Here is a 20097-nt window from a genome sequence, read left to right on the forward strand (position 1 = left end):
GGTTAGCTTATTAACTGTGGCTTATTTTTCTTGAACAAGCCACCTTGAGAACCCATGTTTTGTTGTTGGGTTGTTCAGAGCTCTTAACAACCCACACTGCATGGTTAACAAACCACCCTGTGGAAAATATCCTGGATTTGGACAACACACTAACCCATGGTTCAACAAACAACCCATGGTTCAACAACAACCCACACTCAACTACTAAGTGTGGGTTAGCGTGTTGTGTGAGAGAACTCAGCCTCTGTGTGTGTGTGTGTGTGTGAGAGAGAGAGAGAGAGAGAGAGAGAGAAGCCCTGGCAGTGGGTAGAAGGAGGAGGCATTCATTGGTGAAAGAGGGAAGGAGGGTTGCTTGCAAGTGGGGTTTGGAGTGATATTTTGGGATGTAAAGAAAATAGATTGAAGCACAGAAGAAGGAGCCTTCGGAGAAAAGGGAGAGAACCAAGGCTCAGGGTGGAGAGTGAGCAAGTCACACTAGAGAGGAAGAGGTTTTCTACACGAGGGTGTTAATTGGCTGTTAATCCGCTGTATCTTGTTCTGGTTTTGTCACAGAATTGAGATCTGAACACTACACAAAGAGTGTTTCGTTTCCAGCTTTTCCACTACATAACCTTTAGGTGGTACTGTGGTATAGCGAATTAGCAAAAATACACAAGTAAAAAGAGGTTTCTTCCGCTTTTACAAGAAATACTGCATTTTCCCTGCTCTAAAAATACTCACTGAAAGTGCTCTTTAGACACAGAAGCGAAATTGAATGGTCAGGACATCATCTAAAGAACCTATAAACAACTATGAGTAGGAAATGATGAGCACACGATAAATGCCTTGTGTAGGAAAACCTGAAAAGCCAACAAAGAAGGGACCTAGCTGGGCATGTGAGCATAGAGATGCAAGCAGCAAACCGCCTCCCTCCCTGGAACCCTGCTTTACTTCCCTTTCTTACTTTAAACACATGGAGACCAATCCAGATTGGGACTGCCCCACCCGCACAAAGCAATGAGTTGCCCCTGCCTGTGCCGATGTTGGTTCTCTGTGTAAAAGTAGAGTGCCAGTTTGCTCTGACAGAGAAGGGTGCTTGTGATCCATTTCCCCCCAGTAGAACAGTTCTGTGTGAGTAATGGCATTCAATTAAATAACTGCTTAAGCTTTCTTAACAGATTTCAGAGCTGTTCAGTCCTATTAGATTCAAGGTTACTTAGGCATGACTGCACTCACTTAACCTTGGCTCTTATCCAGTGCATGCATTGTCAGGATGCTGCATATTTCCCTCTAGAAAAGCCATTTCACTCAAGGCTTGGCAAGTAGCTACTAAGGCATGTAAGAGAAAATAGGAAGTATTTCAATTAATCCATGATTCTTATAGCTAATATAAACCTTTGAACACAAGCTACAAGCTGGAGGTCATATGCTTGTTTCCTCTCCTATGTCCCACTGCACTTTCTTAGATTTACCGAGGACACCTTTTTAATTATGTTATCCATGTACCAAGTTCAAAGAAGCAAGGATACACAGAGAGAGGCATTCACAATGATTGGTAATGATGGACTTCCGCCCTTTAATGCTCATCAGCACTGCAGCGTGCCCAGGGGAGGCCAGAGGATCCAATTGCGGTGGGGTGGAGATTCCATTCTGGGTTTTAGTTACAACCATGCAGGAGTCTAAAGGAGCTCTCCAAAGTCCTGGACCCATTTTGGGGATAGGGTTTAGCACCCCATATTCTCAAGGAAGGTAGTTTTGGTTGTGGCACATCAAGTCTGGAGCTCCCTTCCCCCATCCATTTGGCGTTTGTGTGTTGTGTGCTGAACATTCTGCTCCTGTCATTTGTTTTATGTTTTAATTGTTGTCACTGCTTTCATTGCTCTCATTTTATTGTTTCATTGTGATTTTACATTGTTAGCCATGGTGTGAATCACTTTGGATTAAGAGACAGGATATAAATATTTAATGGAACAGTCTAATTAGGACCGGGGAGGGAGAATAAATGGTGGAGGAGCAGTGAAATCCACAGCCCCACTGGCAGGCAGAATGGTGGTGGTGGCTGGAGGAGAAACAAGATCATCACCTCCAAGGGTGGCATGCTTCCCAGCCCCCTGGTTCTGGGGGCAAATTGGGGGAATGGGATGGCTTTGGATCCAGTGGATCCTGCAGATCCAAAGACCCCAATCAACCCCCAGCAGTAGCAGCTGGTGACTCCAATTTCGGTGGGGCTGTGAATCCATTCTGGGTTTCAGTCAGAACCAGCCAGATTGTTTTAAAGATCTCTCTAAGGTGCTGAACCTATTTGGGGGTTAGGGTTCAGGACTTTGGATATCTGCTTTAGAGTTCCATCTGGTTCTGACAGAAACCCAGAATGGATTCATAGCCCCACTGAAATTGGAGCCACCAGCCTCCACTGACCACCAGCATGCCCCCTTTTTGCCGTGACTGACTGCTGTTGGAGCGCTGATGGAGGGACAGCAAGGGCAGTGGAGGTTTCCATGCCTGCAACGAGGAGGCTTGCAAGAGTGGACCTCTCACTCTGCCTGCAAACCTCCCTGTCCGCTGGCGGAGAGGGAGATCCACCCCATCCTATGGCTTCTGGATGCCCTCCTATGGGCCATGTGATTGCAGCCTAACTAACCCAACAGGAGCATCACTGAATCCTTTCTGAGTGCATATCAAATAATAAGTCATATCATGCACCTATCCTGATTCATATGTGCGGATTTTATGCGTGCTTTAAAACAGTCATCGGTCCAGAACCTAGGAGTGAGGCTGGCTAGCCATTGATAGCCTCATGCTTTTGAGCTTCCAGAGATGTCTGTCTGGTCACTGTTGAAAATAGAACTAGATGGATCTTCTGAACTAGATCGTTTACTGATTCAGTTTCTTCAGAAGCAAGCTATTGTCAGAGTCGGTTTCATATGGCAACTCCACACTGCAGTGCAAACAAGTAATTAGTACAGCACAGGTCTTGAAACAAAGTTAGGGTTTAAGATGTATGATGTGAAAGTTTTGCTAAGCTGCCCAAAAGAGTTTATTTTGAATTTCTGTACTGGAATTGTTCCAGTAAGCCAGTGCTCCCATGTGTTTATAAATTATATAAACTGTGATTGATGACTGCTTAATTTTCATCCATCAGGGCCTAAAATGTAAGTGGAAAGATATTGATTACAGATCAGAAGTCCTAGTAACACAATGACTGATTTTGACATCTTAAAATTATTTACCAGTGAAGTTGCCAATTTTCCTGTCACTTATGGAACATGGAAAAGATATTCTAAACCAGATGTACTTAAAAAACAAACAAACTTCAGTACAGCTTGGCTAACAAATGTATTAGGCAACCAAATATGACTATGATTGTAATCAAATATTGCAATTATAATAAATATTCCTAGCACACATGGGTATGTGTACCATTCAGATCCTCTGATATCTGCAAGGGACACAGCAACGACACAATAAAGAATTCCATCAGATTGCTTATAAAAATGTTTGCTTCTTTTCCACTGGCACACTGGAAACTGAGCAACACAAGCATGAACAACTCAGATGCAAGTTCTGCATCATCCACCCCACATGTATATCACAGAAGGGCATGTACAATATGCAAGGGCATGTACATCAGAGGAGGGCACTGCAGTAGGAGCTGACATGGTCTTTTCTGGACCACTGCAATGAATGAATAAATATTCAGCACCATTTCTCCACTCCCTGCTTGCCCATATATGATATGCCTCAGAGAATGGTATGAAATTTACATTTCAAATGTTATATTTGCCTCTTCTAGAATTCACTTTGATGTCAAGGATAAAATAACTAATGATGCCTTTAAAGGACCTGGGAGGAAGCAATTAGATGTTCCTGTTCCCAAAATGGCCGCTCTGATCCTATGGATTTGCAGTGATAAAGTGAAAGTCTCCTCCTAGGCCTGGTAAATGGGGCTTGCTCTGTGTTACCCTCCAGCAGACACCATGAGAGGGCAAAGGTGGTAGGGAGGTTACTGGAGCTCAACCCAGGCCTGGTGACAGGTTTGGTGGTGCACTCTCAGCACCCCATAGGTGGGTGCCTCTTGGTGCTGATCCCCCTAGTTTGGTGGGACCCCTTTCCTCCCTTTCCCTTGACAATAGCAGATGGGTGTAGCAGAAACAAACAAACAAAAAAGCTGGGGGCTGTATGGAAAAAAAATGGCTGCCCTCATGGTCCCATGGAGCTGCTGTCTCCCCCCCCCTCATCTGTGCAGCCCCTGGCGACAACATTACATGATCATGTAGTGCCGTTTCCAAGGACAATTCCTGTATCATTCGTGGTAGGAGCTGTGCGTCTGAGCCTTTTGGACAGGCTTTTAGCTTTAAACTTTAAAGCAATTTTTAAAAATAAAGAAGAAAATAGTTAGGAAGCCCTCAGACCACCTTGAATAACTGTACATTTACTAAGAATATCCTCCATCCTTTCAACCATGCAGACCAGGCAAGGCAGGTGAAGAAATGATAAATTAACTCCATTTGAATGATGAAACATTTTACGTTTGTGGGATTTATGTCGGGACTCATGTTACATTGAAGAACTGGACTTACAAATGGACTAAATTTGAGTTTCAGAGGCATCACTATTTATCTCTGATCCAGCATGAAGATCCAATGCTGCTTCGGTTTGAGGATGTAGTATTCAAGGATATCTGAATAAGGGGTGTTATGCAACTTTAGGGGTTTAGTTATAACATCAGGTATGAATATAGTCATTAAAAATACGATGCATTTTTTTTCTCTTTTTGCCATAGAGTGTTTTGACCATGCTAATATGAATGAACTGAAACTATTATGGTCTTTCTTTCATTACCAGTAAAAGCCTTTCCTGGTTAATGAAGGATCTTTCCTTATTAATGTCCACATATATAATTTAAGGAGATGCTAAAATGAAGGAGATATTCCTTTCATGAGCTAAGGACTTTATGCACCAATCATGCATAGCAGATGATCTATTGCACTGTACGAATTGGACCACATCAAAGGAGAAAAGAGTAATCCTAGACCTTCGGCCTATAACCCTGGGACTTATTACATACTTTGTTTTTCTCTTGTTTTACTTAATTTAAACTAGTACTTTTTTTCCTCATCTGTCTTTCAGACTTTTCTGAAACAATCCTTTCTGAGGCTGAATAATTATAATGCACACTTATTTAGTTTTTATGGTGACACAGTATCTCCTTTTATCAGAGTCTAAAAATGGGTATTTTTTTATAATGGGTGATTTTGGCACAGTGACTTTCAATATGGCCCTTTAGAGGTAACAACCTAAGAACTGTCTTGGTGGGTCAGACCAAAAATCAATCTAATTTAGTAGGCAGAAAGATGCCTCTGAAAACTGGTGATTACTGTTCTTTGATCCCAATATCTGTTCTTCTTTGATCCCAGTATCTGAGGGATGATGGGAGCTGCAGGTCAAAATATCTAGAGGGATACACTTTACTCACCCCTGATATATATATTAGACTGTAGAATCAGGAAATGCCCCTCAGGTCTTGGCTGGGTTATAGTGCTCAGGCAGAACTTTCTGGGAAGCAGGTTCCACAATGAGGGGCAACTATTCATATGGATGCAGTAAATGTTCTCCCATTTTCAAGTAGGGTTTGGGGTTAGGAAATATTTTCTCCAATATTCACTTTTTTCCAGAGATGTTACCCATCTCTGCAGCTGTTTTGGTCTCTCTTCCCCCCCCCCCATGCACTTTCTTCTTCCTTGATTAGTCACATGGGCAATCCCAGCCAAACAGAGTTCATGCAGTGTCTGATGCTATGTGGCCAGTTAGATTTGCTACACAATCACCATTGTTGTTGTTCAGTCGTTCAGTTGTGTCCGACTCTTCGTGACCCCATGGACCATAGCACGCCAGGCCTTCCTGTCCTGCGCTCTCTCCCGGAGTGCACTCAAGTTCATATACATTGCATCAGTGATGCTATCTAGCCATCTCATCCTCTGCCGTCCCCTTCTCCTTTTGCCTTCAGTCTTTCCCAGCATCAGGGTCTTTTCCAGAGAGTTTTCTCTTCATATTAGGTGGCCAAAATATTTGTGCTTCAGCTTCAGTATCTGTCCTTCCAATGAGCAGTCAGGGTTGATTTCCTTTAGGATGGACTGATTTGACCCCCTTGCAGTCCAGGGGACGCATAAGAGTCTTCTCCAGCACCACAGTTCGAAAGCATCAATTCTTTGGCACTCAGCCTTCCTTATAGTCCAGCTCTCACAGCCATACATTACTACTGGGAAAACCATAGCTTTGATTAGATGGACCTTTGTCGGCAAGGTGATGTCTCTGCTTCTGACTATGCTGTCTAGGTTTGCCATAGCTTTCCTCCCAAGGAGCAAGCGTCTTTTAATTTCATGGCTACAGTCACCATCTGCAGTGATCTTGGAGCCCAAGAAAGTAAAATCTGTCACTGCTTCCATTTCTTCCCCTTCTAGATGCCAGGAAGTGATGGGGCCAGATGCCATGATCTGAGTTTTTTTAATGTTGAGTTTCAAACCAGCTTTTGCACTCTCCTCTTTCACCCTCAACAAGAGGCTCTTGAGATCCTCTTTGCTTTCTGCCATTAGGGTGGTATCGTCTGCATATCGGAGGTTGTTGATAATTCTCCCGGCAATCTTAATTCCGACCTGTGATTCATCCAACCCGGCGTTTCTCATGATGTACTCTGCATATAAGTTAAATAAGCAGGGTGACAATATGCAGCCTTGTCGTACTCCTTTCCCAATTTTGAACCACTCGGTTGTTCCATGTCTGGTTCTTACTGTTGCTTCTTGACCCTCGTACAGGTTTCTCAGGAGACAGGTAAGGTGGTCTGGTACTCCCATCACTTTAAGAATTTGCCAGAGTTTGTTGTGATCCACACAATCAAAGGCTTTAGTGTAGTCAATGAAGCAGAAATAGACGTTTTTCTGGAATTCTTTTGCTTTCTCCATGATCCAGCGAAAGTTGACAATTTGATCTCTAGTTCCTCTGCCTCTTCGAAACCCAGCTTGTACTTCCGGTAGTTGTCGGTTCGCATACTGCTGAAGCCTAGCTTGTAGGATTTTGAGCATCACCTTGCTGGCATGTGAAATGAGCGCAATGGTGCGGTAGTTTGAACACTCTTTGGCGTTGCCCTTCTTTGGAATTGGAATGTAAACTGACCTTTTCCAGTCTTACGGCCATTGCTGAGTGTTCCAAATTTGTTGGCATATTGAATGCAGCACTTTAACAGCATCATCTTTTAGGATTTGAAATAGCTCAGCTGGAATACTGTCATCTCCTCTAGCTTTGTTGTTAGTAATGCTTCCTAAGGCCCACTTGACTTCACTCTCGAGGATGTCCGGCTCAAGTTCAGTGACCGCAATATCATGGCTATCAGGGACATTCAGATCTTTCCTGTATAGTTCTTCTGTGTATTCTTTCCACCTCTTCTTAATCTCATCTGCATCTGTTAGGTCCCTGCCTTCTTTGTCCTTGATCATGCCCATCTTTGCACAAAATGTTCCCTTGAGATCTCCGATTTTCTTGAAGAGATCTCTAGTCTTTCCCATTCTGCTGTTTTCCTCGATTTCTTTGCATTGTTCATTTAAGAAGGCCTTCTTGTCTCTCCTTGCTATTCTCTAGAACTCTGCATTCAGTTGGCTATATATTCCCCTTTCTCCCTTGCTTTTTGCTTCCCTTCTTTCCTCAGCTACTTGTAAAGCCTCATCAGCCACTTGGCTTTCTTGCATTTCTTTTTCTTTGGGATGGATTTCGTTGCTGCCTCCTGAACAATGTTACGGACCTCCATCCATAGTTCCTCAGGCACTCTGTCTATCAAGTCTAATCCCTTAAATCTATTCCTCACCTCCACTGTATATTCATAAGGGATATGACTTAGGTCATACCTGAATGGTTTAGTGGTTTTCCCTACGTTCTTCAATTTAAGCCAAAATTTTGCAAGAAGCAGCTCATGATCTGAGCCACAGTCAGCTCCAGGTCTTGTTTTGACTGACTGTATAGAGCTTCTCCATCTTTGGCTGCAAAGGACATAATCAATCTGATTTTGATATTGACCATCTGGTGATGTCCATGTGTAGAGTCGTCTCTTGTGCTGTTGGAAAAGAGTGTTTGCTATGATCAGTGTGTTCTCTTGGCAAAACTCTATTAGCTTTTGTCCTGCTTCATTTTGTACACCAAGGCCATGCCTGCCTGTTATCCCGGTGATTTCTTGACTTCCTACTTTAGCATTCCAATCCCCTATGATGAAGAGGAATCTTTTTTTGGTGTTAGTTCTAGAAGGTGTTGTAGGTCTTCATAGAACCCATCAACCTCAGCTTCTTTGGCATCAGTGGTTGGGGCATAGACTTGAATTACTGTGATGTTGAATGGTTTGCCTTGGATTCGTACTGAGATCATTCTATCATTTTTAAGATTGTACCCCAGTACTGCTTTTCCCACCCTTTTGTTGACTATGAGTGCTACTCCATTTCTTCTAAGGGATTCTTGCCCACAGTAGTAGATATGATGGTCACCTGAATTAAATTCGTCCATGCCTGTCCATTTTAGTTTGCTGATTCCCAAGATGTCGATGTTCAATCTTGCCATCTCATGTTTGACCACCTCCAGCTTACCTTGATTCATTGATCTGACATTCCAGGTTCCTAAACAACGCCATTGTTTAGGAACATTGTATTGTTCTTTACAGCATCGGATTTTCTTTTCACCACCAGAAACATCCACAGCTGAGTGTCCTTTCGGCTTTGGCTCAGCCGCTTCACTCTTTCTGGCGCTACTTGGAAATACCCTCTGCTGTTCCCCACTAGTATATTGGACACCTTCCAACCTGAGGGGCTCATCTTCTGGCATCATATCTTTTAGCCTTGTGATACGTTCCATGGGGTTTTCTTGGCAAGAATACTGGAGTGGGTTGCCATTTCCTTCTCCAGTGGACCACATTTTGTCAGAACTCTCTGCCATGACCTGTCCGTCTTGGGTGGCCCTGCATGGTGTAGCTTATGGCTTCACTGAGTTACGCAAGCCCCTTCGCCACAACAAGGCAGTGATCCATGAAGGGGACACAATCACCATACTGTGGGCAAATTCCTGGATTGGTTGGGTAGGTGACCCTAGCCAATCGGGATCATGTAGTAAATGGGATGACATCACTGTGCTATGTAGCCAATTACATTTCACTATTGGCTTATGTCACTGAGGGCAAATGAAGCCAGGTCAAGAAGCATTGCCCTCAGTCTGGATAGGTGAACATTTTCATCCCCTTTTGATAACAATAAGCAAAAAATGCCAAAAGAGGGGCAGCTTTTGATGCTTTTGGAAATGTTGGCGGAAAGTGTCTTCTTTAGGCCCAGCCCCTTAAGTAGGCCCCATTCATTGTAGCTGCCTGCTTTACTTCAGAAGCCACTCTGAAGTTACACTCTGTGCAACTGATTCCCCTTAGATACAGTCTATGACTGAGATATCTTCAGGGGAGCAACAGCCTCAGCAATAAGGTTCACCACAAAGCAGGGGAACAAAGTATTATAAATGAACATTGGGCAGTATCCAATGGTCCGCTCTCCTCTGCTGTTTCTGCTGCGCTCATGGGACCCACCACTTGCACAACGGAGCTTTGGCACTTCTAAAAATAACCCTAGAAATGCAAGTTTCTGGATTGGGGCAGGTCAGTGGATGTCTCTTCTGCAAGCTCCACTGAACTGCCCCATTCCAGAAACTATCATTTCCGCTCATTTCAGGTTATTTTAGAAGTGCCAAAGCCCAGTTGCACAAACTGTGGGTCCTGCGAGTTCATGGGCACAACAGGCCCATTGAATTTTATTTGTTTATAACAAGTTGGGGGGAGGAAAAATTCAGCAATTTTTCAGCATAAAATATTGAACAATAACTTTTTCAACATATTTCAGTTTCAACATATTGCCAATTATTTCACCACATTGATGTCAATTTTTTAAACATCATAATGTGGTTTCAATTTGGCATGAGTAAAAGTAGAACATGTTACATTAGGCAGTTCCTTTGTTGCAACAACAGTGCCAACATTATAAGAGCACTCCCATAGTTCCCTGGGTCCCAGTACATGGCTGAACCCCTGCAGGTTGTACTTTACCATCAGGAATCATGGGGGCAAATGAACTGTTTATTTCATTATGTTTCATTCGGGGATTCAACACAAAAATGCAGCTGCATTATTTTGCTGCATGCAAGGGTTATGTATGGGGCGAAGGCAGTCCTTTAATAGACCAATCTTCCTTCTCCATATCCTGAGGAAGAACAAGCTCTGGACAAAACCAATTGTAGTAAACCTTTCTGTTTCTTCAATCAAGAGACATGATTAGTTAAAATGCTCAACTGCAGTTTTGGCTTTCTTCACACGGAGCTTTTATCCTGCAATTGAGATGGCTCCTTCACGGAGGTTTGCGGGCTCTATACATGACACTGTGATCCCTGAGGGCGTCTCCTGAACTCAGTGCCCTTTGTTCCATTTTTAAATAGGTCACAGATAATGAGCTATCAAATTACTCCGTTGTGTTCCACTTCAGTTTTGCCTGTGAAAAGAGAAAAAGCAGCAAGAAGAGGAGCGAGATCAATGAAAGATAATGGAAGACTCAGATACAGGGAGAAGGAGGGGGAAAAGGAAGCGGGTAAAAAAGGGGGTCTTTGTGATCCTGCCTTTAAAACTGAAGCAGAAAGCCTCATTTTAAATGCAGGATTTTAGGCTGGTGTAGAGACGCCCTTTGTCATCTGGCTCATGAGGAAATTGCAAGCTGTGACTCAGGGCCTGCATGCACCCCGTCCATTTTTGCCCTTGGTGTATCTGCCATCTGTCCCTAAAATATGGTAGAGTTTGTCAGCAGCCACCCCTTTTAGATACTCATTACTTTTAATGCATTTCTTGTATATACTGCCTAAGGGGGGCTTGAGGACAGCTAGAGCTTAAATATGGCACATGGCAAGTAAGGCATTACAAATAATAATGGGCACACAAGCCCTCAACCAAATGCAAGCAAGTCACTGGCAAAACTTCCATAATGAATGAGAATTGCCCTCACAGGATGCAATTTGCTTTTGAGCATGCTGTCTATTATTCCATACAGTGAATGCGGATTTGAATAAAAACCCTCTTCCCTCCCACTGCAACTACAACAACCTTTTCCAAGTTTGACCTGCCAGTTTCCTGTTGGAGCTTTCTCCTTCTCCTTCTCCTTCTTGTTTTAAAAAATAATAATGTCAACATAAATAACTTTGCAGCTTGACATTGTTGAAGGGGGTGGGGGCGGGAATAATTCATTGTCTTACCAATATGCTACAAGAGCACTTCATGGGGAATCTATTAATTTTTTAAACTTCAAAATACAAAGGTTGTTAATAACCACAAACTCTTTCCAGGTTTTCAAAGAGAGGGATTATAATGCACAACTCCCCAGGTTTCTCTGTTTCCTTTGGATATTATTTGTGTGTGTGCAAATATTCCAGCTGATCTACTTTTCTTTGTGGTTCAGCAGGAATGAAATGACGATTTGTATACCGATGCTTCTGAGCTGTTATGCGTGTGTGTGCGTGCACGCATGCACACACACACACACACACGCACACACACACACACACACAAATATGACACTGATGGGAACATTCCTGGCCAGTGTGCTTTGTATTACCTAGATTAATTCTATATGCAGTCAAGAGGTACCTGAATCGAGAATTACATTTTAGCAATGCAGTGTTTTGCAAACCATGGTTTCGAAATATACATTCTGTTGCATATACAGGGCTGGCCCTACCATTAGGCAGAGTAAGGCAAGCTGCCTCAGGCTGATGATCTGGGGTATCATGAAAATTGTCGTTGTTATTATTACTGCCAGGGAGGAGAAAGGCAGATGTGGAATTTGCTGCTTCAGGTGCCAAAATAACTTGAATTGCCTTGGGGTACTTTGATATGGGGGTGGGGAGGCATTCACTGCAGCAAAATGGTTTATACTGGCCCTGTGCATATATCTTGAACCATTAGACAGAAACATCATGTACTGTCTAGAAGCCCTCTGCTTTTAATGGCAGAGCATTGTCATATACAAAATAATGTGTTCAGTTTATGAGACCTGGCCCAGCTCATTTTGCCGCCTGAGGCAAAGGACAAGATGGCACCCTTCCCCATTCCATGTACAGAATCTGACCAGCATGGCAGTTGAATCTTAATTTAATCCTTGCAACGGAACAGCATTTTCCACTGTACTCTAGGGGAGCTGGCTAAACCTAGCGGGCACAGAGCAGGCTAGCTTAGGGGACTCAGATGGAACAATGAGAGGGTGGCTGCTGCCATCCCTGGCATCTGCCACCTGAGGCAGCTGCCTCATTCTGCCCAATGATGGGGCTGGCCAATATCCATTGCATTTTAAGGATTTTCACAATGGAAGTTCCAAGAGATTGTACAAAGTGCAAGTGCAAACTGGACAGCTCTATCCCATTTGTTTTTAGTCATCCCATGTATTGCCTATGTTAGAGAAAATGGTTGTGTTGAATGCAATGGTTTGGAAATGGTTGAACTAACTTCTAATTTGTAATGTACATCATGTCCATCTCAAAGTGACACATACAGTGGCTCCAATCCAACTAAAGCTAAAGTCCAATAGAGATCAGTGGGGAAAAGTTGTGATCAGCTTATACCCCGTTGACTTTTAATAGGAGTTATGCACACCTAACTTTAGTTGGCTCATGGCCAGTGACTTTATTTGATATGATATACAGAGACTTGCAGCATTTGGCTCCTATTACATGTGACCTCAGAATCTTAAGCACTAACATCTACTGCTAGAGGAGACATTGTGCTGGTGCTCATCATCCTGCTTACGATGCCTTGCAGTGCTCTTGGTATGCCAGTGCTTCCACCATATTATTCAAGGTGGGTTGGATTCAGACTTATACTTAAGAGTCAGACCCACTGAAAGAAGTAGGACTTAAGTTATTCATGACTGACTTAAGTCCCACTGATTTTCAATGGGCCTAAGAGTAGACCCATTGAAAATCAATGGGACTTAGGTTAGTCAAGTATGACTAAGTCTGGATCCAGCACATTGGAAAAAGTAACCCAGACCAAATTCCATGACTTAGGGAGCAATCCTATGGCCTCTAGACAGTGGCTAGATGGCGATAGGATATCTTGTTTTCTGGGAACTAACCTCGGAGCCCGTGCTCTGAGGCAGCACGGAGAAGACCCGTCCTCTGCACTCGCAAGAGGAGTGCCAAGCAGCTGAAAAGGGGTGTGTCTGGGGGTGTTCTGGGGCGGGGAGGGTGGAAATGCCTGTATGACACATCCAATGTGTCGTATAGCAGCGTCATCCCCTGCTTGCCCCCCCCCCCCGCTAGAAAATGCAGGGCAGGAGGAGCGTGGAGGGAATGATCCCCTCTTTTCTTTTCCTGTCCTGCATTGGATAGGTGTTCACCTCCGAGTGAGGAGGCAGCAGTCTATCTGAATAGGATTGCACCCTTAGTAAAGAAAACATCTATCTATCTATCTATCTATCTATCTATCTATCTATCTATCTATCTATCTATCTCTGTGTGTGTTTATTTGGTATCCTATCGGTTTTAATTAGTGTGCCACTATATGTCTTGTTCTGTAAGAGAGCCTCACATGTCCATGTGGGGTACTGCGCATATGAATTAGCCAAGTATAAATATGAATCCAGGTGCTAGCTTCTTCAGGGTGAAGGAAAGAATTGGTTCTATCGATATAATATACACACATTCTTTCTCTTTGTGGTAGTCTCATGGTTAGATTATTGGGTTTTATCCACTTTCAGAGTGCTTAATATTTAACATTAGGGATGTTTGAGAATTTTGTATCAGTTTGCAAATCATCCAAACTTGCCCTGTTCAAAACTGTAAAATGACCAAAAGTGCTTTTTTTTTTTTCAGGAAAAGCTCACACGTTCCTGAACTTGTGATTATGTTTGAAAAATGCATATTTTTGGGAAAATGCAACAATTTAAAATGCACATTTTCCAAAACACGCACACTTTCACACTTTAGTCAATGGGGGAAAAGTGCACACTTTGAAAAAATACTCAAAGAAATGCGCACTTTCCCCTTCGCCCACTTATGCCATTTGAATGAAAAGAAAAAAGAAAATGGGAGTGAGGAAAACCAAGCTTCGAGGTGGAGTTTAGAAAATCTCAGCATAGGATTGCAACCTTAATGTATGAAAGATCTTGCAGTAAGTGCTGAACTTTATGACTTTAAGGTCTTCCAATCTTATGATTTCATGTCCAAATACAAATTACTAATCTGGTTGGCAAACTGTAGTACAATATATATTTTTTGAAATGTAGTATTTTAGATTTACAAAAGGATGGCTTGAGCAGAAGCTGGGATGACAATATGACAGATTGTGCATAGTTAAGAAAAAGTGAATAGACACATTTTTATTTGTCTCTCCCATAATGCCAGCAATTGGGGTGTGTGTGTGTGTGTGTGTGTGTGTGAGACCCAATGAAATTGACTGGCAGTAGATTCAGACAAATGAAAATACTGCACCCAGGACATACTTTAGAATGCACAACTGGCTTCAAAGGCTGTAAAGGGAGATTCATGGGGGATGGATCTATCAAGATGTATTAGACATGGTAAACAGAACCATGATGAATAGTCTGAATAGAACCATAATAAATAGAATAGAACCATGATAAATAGAAACACCAAATTTGGAAGCCATATGCTGCGGGAAACTATTTGTATTTTAGAACCATTTCTCTCATGCTTTCCTTCTAGGTTTTCTGGAAGCTTATGACTGACCCTTTTTAGAAATGGATGGTGGGTTAGATGGGCCTTTGGTATATCTGGCAGGGATCTTGTTGTATTATTATGTTCTGACCTGACACTCAGGGTAGAACTTCATGTGACAGCAGCAGACATGTGACTTCGAATGCAATCACCACCAAACAACAGTAAGCCAAAGCAGCAACACTGGGTGATTTCCTGAGAAGATGAAGGAAGGAAGGGACGCTGAAACCTTTGGCCAGAAAAATAGCCTGGGTGGGAGAGTTAGGGGAGGAAAGCAGTGTTCCCAAAAAGGTTTTGGTACCTACCTGCCACTTCTCCACTGGAAGCAAGTGATAATATCTCAACAGCACATCAGACCTGAGGATGATTCAAAAACATAAACTCAGAGAGTCACTATCACTGCCCCTATATTCCACTAGTTTACTGCTGTCTGGGGCCAGCAGCCTCAAAGATAGAGATGGGAAGAAATTGGTTCTGTTCACATTTTATTGTGAAACTACCTAATTTCACACCTTTGAACCACTCTGTGAGCTGAAACTCAGTTATCCTTCAAAATTTGCACTTCTCCATATTTGCAATGGAGTTATCCAATAAAATAAAATGCATACAGAAATACATATAGTAGGGAAAATAATGTTCAAGAATGCATTATATTAGGAAAATTGCTTGCAAAAAAGCAATACAAAATGCATGTATTATGAGAAATATGCACAAAATTCTTATGAATTTTCATGCAGACTTAAAAATAACTCCCTGAAGTTTGGGACAAACCAAAATTAAAACTGAAAAATTCTCAAATTTCAAGCTGAACCAAATTTAAGAAAAATGAGAAACCGAGAGAAACCAAAATTGACAGATGCATCTATCCATATTCAAAGGAAGGGGTCCGCTTGTGTAATTCCACCCACAGATTGTTGTTGTTTGTTTGTTTGTTTGTTTATTTATTTATTTCTATACCGCCCAATAGGCAAAGCTCTCTGAGGGTGGTTCACAAAAATTAAAACCACAAAGTGCAGCATAAAACAATATAAATATGACAGCTTAAAATGACAAAATTTACAGTAAAGCCAAAATAAAGCCTAGCAGCAATGCAGAGATTTAAAATACAGATTTAAATGCCAGAGCTAAAAGACTAGGAAGCTAAAATGCTAAAATACTGGGAGAATAAAAAGGTCTTCACCTGGTGCTGGAAAAAGTACAATGTAGGTGCCAGGCAAACCTCTCTAGGGAGCTCATTCCACAGCCGGGATGCCACAGCAGAAAAGGCCCTCTTCCTGGTAGCCACCCGCTTTACTTCCTTTGGCAGGGGCTCATGGAGAAGGACCCCTGAAGATAATCTTAGGGTCTGGGCAGGCACATAGGGAAGGAGGTGATCCTTCAGATAACCTGGCCCCAAGCCGTTTAGGGCTTTGAATGGCAATACCAGCACTCTGAATCGGGCCTGGAAATGGACTGGCAGCCAGTGCAGCTGGAAAAGTACTGGTGTAATGTGATCTTGTTGGCCAGTCTCTGTTAACAGTCTTGCTGCCCTATTTTATTACAGGCAAGACAGATTCTTGTAAAAGTGCAACAGGAAAAAAGCTCAGTTAAGATACTACAAAAACGTGTCTGCAACCCCCGCCCCCAAGGCAGCTGCTGTTGCTGTACTCCGAAGAACATCTGCAGGATGTCGTGTCGGTCAGGGCAAGAATCAAAACTTCAGACTCTTCTAGACTGTGCAGAACGGGGCAAGCAAACACAGCAAAATCAACATGCCGATGGCATGGAAGAGGTTTTGAGGCATTATTTCTGCTTTTCACAAGCATATTAAATATTAAGCACAATGACAGTGGAGGAAACCTGACAGTGCACAGTGTTTATATCTTGATTAGAAACACAAACAGAATGTCTTCAATATTAATCTTAGTAAAATATCCATCTTTTGACATTAAAAAAACACAAAATCTGGGATGCGTTATTGATACAAGGAGATGGTTAGCTAAAACGCGGATGTCTTTTTCTCTAGCGTGTCTTGGATCATTTTAACCCAACTTCTCTGAGTTTGTATTTCTGAATCATTCTGCACCCTGAGATGCCATTGAGAATGAGATACCATCTTTCATTCATACAGGAACGGCTCCAGGCAGTGAATATTCTCATTGAAGAAAGTTCTGTTTGAACTGCGAAAGAGCAACTGATCTAAAAATAAGAGGCCTCTTAATTTTTGTTTAAATGTCATGCCATGTTACCCTAATAGTGAGTTGTCTTATGTAACATAGTAAGGTGAAGCATCAAGCTGTCGTATTTCCTGCTTGAACCAGTGTCTTAGGGAAAGTTTACTCTCTGGTAATCCTAACCTGGGCTGAAGAGTCAAATCAAATTCAGCACCAGGGGTTATTATTTCAAAGCGGCATGTTCCATCATAGGGGAAATAATCAGTCTCTAGCAACTTGAAACAGGCATCGGTATAATTCCCTTATCTCAGCCTTCCCCAAGGTGCCCTCCAGATGTTTCAGATTACGACTTCGAGAATTCTTGTCCTAAATTATCCATGCTGGCTGGAGCTAATGGGAGCTGGAGTCCAAGGGCAGTATCCTGTCAAGGGCTCCTTGGAGGCCTCTCTCAGTCTAATCCAGTAGCCAAGTCCAGACACAGACAAAGGAATTCCTTTCAAAGCTTTATTCTTCTTTTACAACTTAACAACTATACCGATTGCAACTAGATCTGAGCAGCACAGTACCTATGCCCTAAGTTGGAACAGGTGGTCCCCGTTTGAAAGGGAATTACTGGCAGACCCCTGAACTTAAGGACTAGGGAGAGTCCCTCCCCTTTTCCCTTGGATCCTCTGGGCGCAACCGTTGTTTGCGCGCCAACCTGGCATTACGCCTCCCCTCCATCTGGCGCCGCTCTCTGCGTCTGCGTCGCGCATCCACCAAGTCTGCTATCTGTGCTTGGTCACTCCCTGGACTGCTAACTAAACTAGGAATGCTGGTGGGAGGAATCTCCGTCAGCTGTTGGTCCTGGGAAAGAGGAGCGCGCTCCTCTCCCAGGAGCGACTGCTCTTCCTCAGAATCAGAACTACTCTGGGATTCTATGGGCTCAGTGTCCACCCTGACATATCCATCGATGTCATTTCGGAAACTCAAATATCGCTAGTGGAACTCCGCTGAATCTTTCTGTTGTGCAAGTGGTTGTCCATCATGCCTGCACAAGTGATTTGGCAAGGAGTTGTGCGACCTGTTGCACCATGGGTTGCACAAGAATTATGCACAACTGGTTGCAAAATAGGTTGCACAAGCATAATGCACAATCGCTTGTGCAGCCACACTTGTGCAAACCTAACTTTAGTTGGATTTTTTTCTTGTGCATAGTTCAGAACCTATTTTCTGCTAGCGCAACATCATTTGTGCTAATGGAAGGACACAGCTAGATACTGCTCCAAAACATCTGGAGAGCACCATGTTTGGGAAGGCTACCGTATCTTAATAACTACATATAATCAGTACTCTCTCTAATAGTAAACTCAGGTGGTGAGTGCTGACAGTGAGATGTGTCTGCACGCTTGCACCATGTGTGTGCTTATTAGTCTTCAAGGTGCCACAGAACTTTTTCTTATTTTTGCTGCAACAAACTTTGACTGCCCTGCTGGAAAATGCAAGAAAGGAAATAATTGCAAAGTATTAAGTAAGGATACTTACTTGGATTGATATTCTTATTACTACTGGCAAAACCTCAGTAACTGGCTATGTAATTCTGGGAAATATTGAGTCCTCCATCGCTTGATTACTTATTAGTATCAATAGTATCCTTTATAGTATCATTGAGACCATTTGCATAAGACTGATTCATATTGTGGTTATGCAGTCAATCTGCAATAAAGTCTGGCCAGTATTCATTAACTTGGGGAATAAATTCATTAAATGGGGGATAAATGCCCCTACCATTATTTACCATAAAATGAAAATGTTGGGATCATTGCGTAATAGTTCTCAGGAGAATGTATTCCATACGTCAGAGACTTTAAATTCTTCTAATGAGTATTTTTTTTCAGTCAGTGTGTGACAGTTCAGACGTTAAAGATGCAATCCTATACCCACTTTCCTGGGAGTAAGTCCCATTGAACACAATGGGTGTTAATTCTAAGTAGACATGTATAGGATAGGGATACAACAATCTGTCAATTTCAGTTTCTCTCATTTTCTAGCATTTTTCAAACCTTACCTTTGGTTTGCCTTGAATTTTGAGAATATCTCCACTCATAAATTCTGTTCATAGCCAACAGTGAGAATTTTTAAAAAAAAAAAAAAGCAGGAAAATTCATAAGCATTTTCTCCTATTACATGAATTTTTGTTTTCGTTTTCCCCAATATGCATGTTTTTTGCCGGCAATTTTCTTAATACAATGCATTTTAACATTATTTTCCCCAATATCCACATTTGTGTACATTTTGTTTGATTGGCGCAAAATACTGCAAAATTTGGAAAAGTGGGAATTGCGAAGGATAACTCAGTTTCGGCTTGCATAGTGGTTCACAAGTGTGAAATTAGGTAAGTTCACACTAAAATATGAACTGAACAAATTTCTCCCCCATCCGTAGTATAGGATTGCACCCTAAATGGACTACCCATGGCCTTTCTGAGCATTTAGAGGAAACAGTTGTTCATCTAAAGTTGTAGAGTCTGTACAACTGGGCCAGGATCCAAGGATGTCTGCAGCTAGTTCTATGAAGCCAAGGGGGCCTTGGGGTTGTTTTTCTTGAAGCATGCTCCTCCTATTCTCATGACAAACTGCATTTGAAACAGGAGACTTTCAAAAGGCATGGGGGAGGGGTGGGCTGTTGGCCACTTGGAAAAAACGCTAACAGTCTGACTAGGCTACCTGATCTTTGGATCATTTGGATCATTTGGATCTTTTGGATCATTTTCAATTTGGATCATTTCAATGATCTTTTGGATCATTTCAATTTTTTCAACATAGCTATGCTGAAAGCCCCATGCTGGTGCTCTTCTAGCACCAACATGGTGCTAGAAAAGAGATCTTTTGTGAGTTCAATGGGAGTTACCCTCAGGTAGAATTGCAAATTTACGGTACCACACTAGAAGCAGTGGTGTAATTGTGGCAACTCTTTAGTTGTCCTAGTACAGGGGCGGGCAACTTGTTACCTGCCAGATATTTTGACCCACAACTTTCATCAGCCTTAGCCAGTATAGCCAATGGTGAGGGATGATGGGAGTTGTAGGCCAAAACATCTGGAGGACCACATGTTTCTCACCCCTGTCATGGTGTATACTTGTTTTCTTTTTATCATCTAGAAACCACCCAGTAGTCTTGCAATCCGATAATCACCCAAACGTGAAGTA

This window comes from Heloderma suspectum, chromosome 5 (assembly GCF_057233095.1).
Source record: "Heloderma suspectum isolate Gila_16-S chromosome 5, 16-S_ref, whole genome shotgun sequence".
NCBI lineage: Eukaryota > Metazoa > Chordata > Lepidosauria > Squamata > Helodermatidae > Heloderma > Heloderma suspectum.